Source organism: Peromyscus leucopus, chromosome 22 (assembly GCF_004664715.2).
Source record: "Peromyscus leucopus breed LL Stock chromosome 22, UCI_PerLeu_2.1, whole genome shotgun sequence".
Classification (NCBI taxonomy): domain Eukaryota; kingdom Metazoa; phylum Chordata; class Mammalia; order Rodentia; family Cricetidae; genus Peromyscus; species Peromyscus leucopus.
The window spans coordinates 24,374,548-24,384,790 of record NC_051081.1 but is presented as its reverse complement, the minus strand read 5'-3'; the positions used below and the strand labels follow the sequence as shown (position 1 = coordinate 24,384,790).

Below are 10,243 nucleotides of genomic sequence, written 5' to 3'. Positions count from 1 at the left end.
TCAGAGTCAATGCTGGCACCCTGGCTCTTCTCACCTTCCCCCTTACTCTCAACTTCTCCAGCTCCCTGGAGAGGCTCCCCCTTCCCCAGCTACTCACTTTTATAACCCTGCTATTTCGGGCATGCGCCTTCTCTTTCATCCTCTCTTTCACCTGTACTTTCTTTGTCTTCATCTTTTGCTCTCTCTCTCTCTCTCTCTCTCTCTCTCTCTCTCTCTCTCTCTCTCTCTCTCTCTCTGTCTACTCTGTTCCTTCTTCTCTCCTGGCCAGGTCCAGTATGCTGGTCATGTTCATTCAGTCCACTCTACTCTCTCTCTGCCCTGGACTCATTCAGATGCCCCAGGCTGTCCTCTCCCCCATGGCTATACTAAAAGCTTTCTCTTTAACCATACCATGGAACAGTCTTGTCAGTATTTTATACAATAATCTTCACTTGCTTCATGAAATAGAAACAAGCTCCATTTCTTTAGATGATACAGAAGCTGTCTGCATATGGCAGAGGTTGTATGTACTTTCCTGCTGGCCAGAGGACTCAAGACTAAAATGTCATGTCTAAATGCCCATAGGCATGCATGCCTCACAATTTCTTTGCCATCTGCCAATCCCATGTCCTTCCTTTTTATTCCACATGGTTGTCCTACCTACTGTTGGCATTTGCGAATGCTGTTCTAAATGTATTTTGGTTTAAAGGCCAGCCATGGTAAATATGAACTTGGCACCACATAATCCTATCTTCTCACTATAAATACTAGCAAAATGAAGTTTGCTTTAAAATTTCATCCTTATTTAATGGAAAGTGGTATGTAGTGAGTAAATCACTTCAGTTTATATATTTTTGAGAAGCTTCTTTTTTTCCATCTAAAGACGGCAAATGGCTTCTTACCCTGACACCACTAATAACTTAGAGTCATTTTAATTCAGCAGGAGGCCACCAATGCTTAGTTGGAGAGGGGAGCAGAAACAGTGTTGAAAGCATTCAAAACTTTGTTCTATGCTGGCGTGGAAGGCCCTCCCTCTGTGATGTCCCATTGCCAGTTGCTTGAGGCTTGTGTGTACTGCGCCTGCTGTCTGTAGACATTTGAATCTCTGGCTTCTACTATATGACAATGTATGGATTCAGGTCAGTCCTAACCAAATCCTTCCCCACCATCTCTGCTAGAAGTATTTGGGATACTGATCATAGACTGATGCTAGGATTGACTGCCCTGGGAGACTCAGAGTCTTGCCTGGTTCCCGAACTCCATAGAACCCTGAATCAGGATAGAGGCCTCATATCAGCTCCAGAGGACCTCTGTCTCTGAATTTTCTTCTTTGTCATCCATGGAAACATTGTATTTTATTATAATATATTTTCCTGCCACATAGGTAATAATTAGAATTATTAATTTACTTCCTTTCCCCCTCCTACTCTTCATCTCCTCTTCCTCTCCTCTTCCTCCTTCTTCGATACATTCTCTCTAGCTTTACCTGTCTTCATCAGCTGTCTGTAAGGGGTAGGGGGACTGGCTGGAAAGTAGCATCTTTTATAAAAGGAATACTAAGGGGAAGAGTCAGTGTGTATTCAAGTTCTAGTTTTCAAATTCAGATTATTCACCTAGCTAGTAAGGAGGATTGCAAGCTGCAGTTTGGTATTTGTTTATCTGTCAATTTTTATTTAATGTGTATGTGTAGATGTGTATATATGTGCACACATGCACATTGTGTATGTTGGTCTAAAGACAACTTGTAGGAGCCATTTTTCTTCCTCTACCATGTGGTTTCCAGGGATGAAACTCCGGTTGCCAGGCTGGGTACCGAGCATCTTCCCCTGCTCATCCATCTTTCTGACTCTGTGATGTGGTTTCGAGAAAGGACGATCTAGATCTCTCTAGAATAACAGCTAGCAAGATCAACAAGTAAGCAGATTCCTCTCTGGTTCCTCCAGGAAGGTGCCCTGCTCACTCATGTCAACCCAGCTTCTTTCATACGTAGAGGGCCTTGGGAAGAGGAGGATGACCAGACATTTCCTCCATGAGCTGATCCTGTGGGTGTGGGAGGGCATGTGTGCCACTCACCTTCCTTTCTTCAGTTCATGCTTGGGGAGCAGCAAGAGGGTTGGAAAATGGAAGAGAGCACTAGGAACAAAGAAGATCGGACTGTTTCCTCCCCCGCACCCCCGACATAGAGTCACAGGAGAAAGTGCTGAGGTGTCCAATTGCTCCATTGCGAGGTCACTGAGTTGGAGGCCAGTGGGCCTGTTAAGGGCTGATGTTAGGACCTAAAGGGAGGTAAAAGAATTCTGAACCTACAGCCTACAGATGCCGAGCAATGTTGGGTCCACAAAAGATGACCACCGGAGTCTAAGGATAAGTGTGGTTCGCGCTAGCTTGAGATGGAAAGCCACAAAGCACAGGACACCCAGGAGGACTATGGCCACTGCTTTAGGCCTGCTGAGGCACACAACATTTTAGTACAGTGGCCAAGGGTCCTTTACCTTCCATGCCACCAGTGACCTCCATGACGGACTTCCATGCCCTGTCTGAGCATTGCTTCTCAGACTGAGCGCTAGCTAGTTCAGGGGGATATTTAAACTACCGAGTTAGCTTCTGTCTCAAACAGATAGAGCAGAAATAGAGGATTTGAAAGAAAGGTTGCATTAATCACAGGTAAAATAATATTTTATTCTCCTTGCACATGTGAGTCGTAACAGGTTAGACTTTGACCTTGTTATACAATTCTCTATGTGGGAAGAATCTGATCCTCTTTCTAAGAAGTCAGCAAAAGAGTTTTAGCTGGGGGAATTACACAGGCCTTTAAACAAAAAAAATTGTCATTTAGAAAATTCTTTTACATAGTGTATGGAATGGTGCGAGCCAGCATGAAATGCTGCACTCTTTTATGAAGCCAGCTAGGAGTCTTTGCTTCCTTATTATTTTATGCACATGGCTTTTCACCATTTAGAAAGTAGTTTGCATGAGAAATCTCATTATATTCCCTTGCAGATAGGGATTCATGTGAGATAGATGAGGATTTTTTCTGTATAGGACTAAGGCAGACACCCTAACTCACCAGCCTGACTTGGTCTAATCCAAGTTTCTGCTAAAGTAGTATACACATTTATGGGCATCACAAGGTGTTTCAATAAACATATACATTGTGTAATGTTCAAATAAGAATAAACATCTCCACCATCTCAAACAGTTTTGCAGCTTTGAGCTGGAAGCATGTAAGGTCCTTTCCTTGAGTTTTTTTGAATGGACATTATCATTATCCATAGTCCCTGGATGTGAGGATATGGGCAGTAGTAATTCCTGGAGCATAGGGAAGGTGGAGATGTGCAGCAGCTGCCCTGACACAAATCTCCAGGAGACGTGGACTGAAATGCCTTGACACATTGTCAGGATGAATGTCTATAGTGGGGCCTGAGCTCATTGAACTGTGTTATGTATGAAATCATGAGGTATTCAAAAATGTATTTATAGTGAACCAACTCAATCTGGTGAACAAGACAAGAATGAAGAACTGCAAAAGAAATGCGGAGGTATGAATGGAAGTCTGGCAGGCAAATCGCTAGTTTGCTGGATCACAAATGATAGGAAGTGGAGGTGGTATATCTGGAGATAAAAATAGGGTAAATTGAAAGAACCCATCCCCCTTGGACCATTAAAAACACCAGAGGCCATAAAATGTCAAGAATCCTGCTCGCTCTCCAAACAGTAAAAGAAGAAAACATGAAACATGAAATAATGAAAATATGAAACATATGAAATAACATACAGGGCTACATTAATCAATTTAAGAAACCAAGAGGCTGGAGCTGGGAACGCATATCTATTATGGCAGCACTCAGGAGGCTGAGGCAGGAGGATTGCAAATTTGGAATCAGCTTGGGACTACATAGTGAGATCTTGTCAAAACACACAAAAACCAAAAAATTGCAACACAACAAAAATTAAAGTTACAGGACCATTGCTTTTATGATTCTAGATGCAAACAAAAAAAAAACAACAACAGTATATTCTGTAGAAAAAAATTGCAAATAGTTAATTATAGTTTCTCTCAGGAGCAGAGTGACAACAGAAAATCTATTAGTCTAATTTACATTTACTGACTAAAGGCAAAGGACTAAGGGATCTTGGAATCGAGTAAGGTATCTGGGAATTGCCTCAATGTTTCTAACTATGTTTTCTAAAAAAATTACTTTTTGAGGTGATAGGCTAGAAAGTTGAACTCTTTATTATTATTATTATTATTATTATTATTATTATTATTATTATTATTATTATTATTACAGGGTTTCTCTGTGTATACCTGGCTGTCCTGGAACTTGTTCTATAGACCAGGTTGGCCTCTAATTCACAGAGATCCTCCTGCCTCTGCCTCCCGAGGGCTGGGATTAAAGGCGTGTGCCACCACTGCCTGGCTTGGAAAGTTGCACTTTTAATTTTTATTCTGATGGCTATTCCTAAGCAGATGAAAACCATGTTTATGCCTATGGATTAACAAAGGGCGCCAGTGCCTGCGTTTGCCCATATCCCTCTCTCCTTTCTTGCGCTACCTCTGTTTACTTGGTTCCTTTGATGTGTCTCAAGGAATTTTCCTTTTTCTTCCCAGGGTTGCCATTTGTGGCGGGCGGTAGGGGCTTTTCGTCTTCTTCGCCTCTCCCTCCCTCTCTCCTCTCTTTTTCTCTTTATTCGGACGAATATGAGGTTCTTCTGCCTCCTTCCCATCTCCCCCTGCTTCCTTCTGCATCTGTTTCACTGTCCCCCCTCCCACAGCGCCATGCTGGCGTCGTTCCTGACATCTTCCAGCAAGCCTGCGGGTGCCTTCAGTGTACCCCCACCTTTGAGTGTAATAAGAGGCAATGTTCTGAGGTGAACGGGCTTCCTTTCTGGCAGCGTGGTGTTGGCACACTTCCTTCGTGTACCCTACGTGGCCGAACAATCTTAATCAGTTTCAGGTTTGCTTTTTGAGATGAGCTTCTCCTGATGCCCTTCAGACGTCTTTTGCTTTTGGAAAGAACACGGTCACAGCGAGTCTCCAAAGTGACTTTGTCCCCTGCAACATCATGGCTGTCTAAACTCTCAGGGTGTGTGTGTGTGTGTGTGTGTGTGTGTGTGTGTGTGTTGTGTGTGTGTGTGTGTGTGTAGGCCCAGGTCTTTCTGGAGTTCTGGGAAAGACCCTTTCCTGGTACTTCTCTTCTGCCTTTTATCTTCACTGTCTCTGTTTCTGGATCTTTGTCCATCTAATGTTTCCTGGGAGGGTCCCTCGGTCCTAACTTTCTCTTCTCATTTATAGGTTTACTTTTTTTTTATTCTGGCATTAATCTCTACTATTGAGTTTTCATTTCATTTCACTCATTTTTTTTTAAGGCAGGGTCTTACTCTGTAGTCCAGGCAGGCCTCTAACTCACAGCCATCTCCTACCTCACCTCCCACGTGTTGGGATTACAGGTGTGAGAATACAACACGTGAATTTACATTTCCGTGCAGTATCTTTCATAAGCCAATTTTTTAAATTAAAGAAAAAAACACTTTCCTGTGTCCCATGTTTTTTGTTTGTTTGTTTTTCTTTTGATGGGGGGGGGGGCTTTTTGAGACAGGGTTTCTCTGTATAGTCCTGGCTGTCCTGGAACTCACACTCTATAGACCAGGCTGGCCTCCAACTCACAGAGATCCGCCTGCCTCTGCCTCCCCAGTGCTGGGAATAAAGGCGTGTGCCACCATTGTCTGGCTTATTTTGCTTGTTTTATGCTGTCAGTTTTGTGTGTGATTATGTCTTGTTTAACTGCCTTCTTCCTTAGGGTCTCCTTGAGATAGGCTGCTCTGATTGTACTTGGCTGATGGTCCTGTCTCCTGTTGCCCAGATTGGGGCTCAATGGGCAGAGAACATCATTGGATATCACTGTGGGCTCATTAGCCCTGGGGCACAGAATGGAAGATTAGGCACAAAGAAGTTGAAGTTGTGTGGTTCTTGGTGAATAAATTCCCAAGAAGATGCTCCTATACATCATCTGTTAGGAATGACCCGGGTACGGCTAATCTAGAGTGATATTCTTTTGACTTAGGGATTTTATTGAATGAGCATGAGTGCTTTGCTAAGTCTCATGATAGAGTCATTTGTAAAGTGGAACATGAAACATTAACAGAGTTAAAGAAGATAAGTGTGAAACCACAATGGAAGGCAAAGCTAATATCATTGCTACACTAGGAAAACAAAAGGCGGCTTGAGCTATCTGAAGCAGAAAGAAATATTTATGTATATTAAAATGTAAATCATGAAAAATCTTTATCTGTAGGGCTAGCTTTTTTTATTAAGCCATGGTTCTTTATTAAACAGCTTGAGGGAAAACATATCACATTCTTTTAAACCTGTCACTTTATAGTCTGTTAGTCTCATCAAACTGAAGACACTGTCTTGAAGACTATCAGGAACTCATCATCATCTTTTCCTTCTTCTTCCTCTCCTTCCTCCTTCTCCTCTTCTTCTACTTCTTCTTCTTCTCCTCCTCCTCCTTCTTCTCTATCATCTCTGATAATCAAGCCAGATGTATCTTCAGATAAGCAACTTGTTATCATTCCAATTCATTGCGAAGTTGTGCACGCACACCCATGTGGGGGCCAGAGGAAGGCAATGGGTGTCTTCCTTCATCTCTCTTAGGTTTACTCCTTTAAGAAAGAATCCCTCACTGAACTGGAAGTTCACCTTTTGGGCTAGGGTAGTTGACCAGAGAGCGCCCAGGACCTGTGTGTCTCAGCTTCCCAGGGCGGGGATCACAGGCATATGCAGCCATGCCTGGAGTTTTACATAGATGCTACAGCTTCGGATTCAGGTCCCTGTGCTTTCAGAAAGGGGTTTGATCTGCTGTGTGGGTCAGTTTTGTCAGCTGGACACAAACTAGAGATACCTGGGAACAGGGAACCTCAACTGAGGAATCGCGCCTTTAGACTGGCCTGTGGGCATGTCTGTGGGACATTTTCCTGATTGATAATTGATAAAGAAAGGCTTAGCCACTGTGGACGGTGTGTTCCTTGGAAAGGTGGACCTGGGTTTTTATAAAGGAAGGGCTGACTTTGGCCCTGGAAGCAAGCCAATAAGTAGTATTTCTCCATGGTTTCTGCCTTTCTGCTCTAGATTCTGCTAATGAGGGACTGGAACATGGAAGTATAAGTAAAACAAACCTTTTCTGCACCAAGTTGATTCGGGTCAGAATGTCTTATCTCCCTGGTAGGAACACAAACAAACTACTCACGGAGCCATTTCCCCAGCCCATGTTTTTATTTGAAATACTTCAATTACTCATTTTCTTCTCTGTCGACTTATTTTCTAATACTCCCTCTGACACATAAATTAGTTTGTGTTAACTTCAGAAGGAATAATTTAAAACACAAGTGTGCCAATGTTTAGAGCAGAGATAAAGGTGAACAACAGCTTTAATATAAAATCCACATTTCTGGAGGTGTGTGTGTATCTGACATAGTTAATCTCACAGCACCAAAAATATCCCATAAAATCCAAAGTAGGAAATCTACACAAAAATCTAGAGAAGCTGGTAATGCATGTATAATCAAGTTAAGTGTCATCATCAATCTGGATTTGAGTAATGACTTTAAAGTGTGTGTGTGTGTGTGTGTGTGTGTGTGTGTGTGTGTGTATGTGTGTCCCCGCACGTGCTTTTCCAAAAGTCAGGTAAAGAGTGAGACCAGGAACCTCATCCATTTTAACTTCACACCCTTGGATCTAGGTGCCCCTGGTACCTAGTAGAGGTTCAATAACCCTTTCAGAGAGTTAAATGAAGATGTGGACTGTCTTTGTTATGGTTGCTATTGCTGTGAAAAAAAAAATCATGACCAAAAGCAATGTGGAGAGGGATAGGCTTATTCCATTTCTGCTTCTATATCACAGTCCATTACTGAAGAAAATCAGAGCAGGAACAGGAACTAAATCAGTGTTCCTGCCTGGAGAGTTTCTAATCGCTTGCTCATCTTTTTTTATAACTCCCACGGTCACCTGTCCAGGGTTGGCACCACCCACAGACACACATCAATCATCAATCAAGAAAATAATGGACCATAGGATCTCCCACAGGCCAACCTGGTTGGAGCATTTTCTCAGATGAAGTTCCCTCTTCCAAATGACTCAGGCTTGGGTCAAATTGACAAGAAACTAGCCAGCCCATGGATTTAACCTATGGTGGCAAGGCTTACTACAAACTGCCATAGGCTGACGTTGCTATGTAGAATAAAGAGAGCAGACTTGGAAGTTACACAGAATTTCAATCATAATACTTCAGTTTACTAAATGGATTAGTTATCAATTGCATTACAACAAGTTATCCCAGAGCTAAGACTTATAATTATCTACTACACAAGTTTCAGTTACAGGAATCCTGCTGTATCCTGTTTTGGGTCTGGTATATCAGCAGCAGTCCAGATGTTGGCGAGGGCTACTGTGTTCTCAGGACCGATTTGGGTAGATTTCCTGTTGAGTCATTCACACATTTATTGTTAGGGTTTAGCGGAGTTAGGGTTCTTGTGGAGTATCTGAATAAGACCTTATTTTTATGCTGGCTTTTGGCCAGAGGCCACCTCAGTTCCACGGCATGTGGACCTATCCATAGGGCCAGCTCTCATTATAATAGCTGGCATTATTAGGATGGGCAAGCTAGACATGCAAGAGAGTGCCATCAAGGTGAAAGTCAGTGTTGGGAAATCCAATCTCAGAAGGGACAGCCCATTACTGTCACCATACTCTGGGGTTTCACAGAGAGTCTGTAAGTCAATGTGAAGGCAGAGGTCATTTTAGTCCTATCGAGAACAGTACTCTCAGGAGACGCCTTGTGACTGCAGTAACTTACTTCTGTTCTTTTGTTTAGTTTCCTCATCCATTAAAATAGGAATATTAATAAAATAATATGAGCCTTCCTGTTAGGGCTCTTATGACGAACATAATGAGAATGTACATGTCAGTGACTGAGCAAACTGCTAGATGCAGGACCAAACCCAGGCAAGTAATGCTTCTGATTACTCCCGCTGTGTGCGGGATTACACCTTGTATGTAGATGTTTATTTACAGACTAAGTGAGGATTACATGATGTCCGTGGGACCCAAGGAAGCTGTTGAAATCTTTCCCTAGGAGCCTATTGACTTCTGTTTCATTCTCAACCCACTAACATTGTTCGACTCAGTATGACTCTTACCCTTGAATACCTCCTTGAGGATCATATTTTGAAAAACTTATTATTATGAAGGAATTATTTGATCATGACTGCTTAGGGAAAATCAATTGACGGCAGGCAGACACTTTATCAATGCCCCCCTTCAGTTTGCAGGAGGTGGGGTGAGTTCGCTGGTTAATCTCTGCCACCTCTTGTAGCTTGTAATCTTAGGATCTAATTTCCGTTTTGTTTTGAAGTCTGCTTAGCTGAACGGCTGTGCCAACTGGTTTTTTTCTTTGGTTTCTCTTTGCTTGATTGGCTGTCTCCCCCCACCCTGCCCCCAGCCCCTGCTCCCCCACCCCCTACCCTGCCCTGACCCTTGGTCTGAGTGTCTTCAAGCAGGAATTGGATTTAATTTTTAGACCCAGTCAGCCAGTCTGCGTCTCTCACCATGAAACTGAGGCCGTTTCTACTTTAAGGTTAGTATCAAACCGTATCTACCAGTTTTTTTCCTTTTAAATTGAAAATAGAGGTTTGTTTTTTTTCATACAATACATTTTGATTATGGTTACCCCTCCACCAACGCCTCCCATATACTCCCCATCTCCTTACCAAACCAAATCCACACCTGTTTTTGTTCTCTCTCATTAGAAAACAAATGGCGTGCTCGCTTCGGCAGCACATATACTAAAATTGGAACGATACAGAGAAGATTAGCATGGCCCCTGCGCAAGGATGACACGCAAATTCGTGAAGCGTTCCAAAGTTAAAAAAAAAAAAGAAAAGAAAACAAATGGCATCTAAAAAATAAAATGAGATAAAATAAAAACAAAGAAACCAGAATGTGACAAAAGGAACAAGCAACAGAAAAAAAAAGAGCCAAAGAGGAAACACAAGAAATGATCTAGATACAGAGACACACACATTTGCACACGCAGAAACCCCATAAAACTGCAACACCAGACAAGCAAAAAGACCTCTAGGGCCTAAAGGAAATGCCCAGACAAAGCATTATAAGACAAAAATGAAACAAAACAAAACAAAAAACAAACAAACAAAAAACCCAAACAAAAACAAAGAAAGAAAACTCAAAAAAAAAAAAAAAAAA

At 42.3% G+C, this 10,243-nt stretch overlaps 1 non-coding gene across 1 annotated transcript; it reads left to right on the top strand.

Annotated features, from left to right (window-relative positions):
• The first annotated feature begins 9,798 nt into the window (after positions 1 to 9,798).
• LOC114686118 lies at positions 9,799 to 9,905 on the top strand. Its single transcript, XR_003733532.1, has one exon. It is a non-coding gene; the product is annotated as a U6 spliceosomal RNA (small nuclear RNA).
• Positions 9,906 to 10,243: the final 338 nt, after the last annotated feature.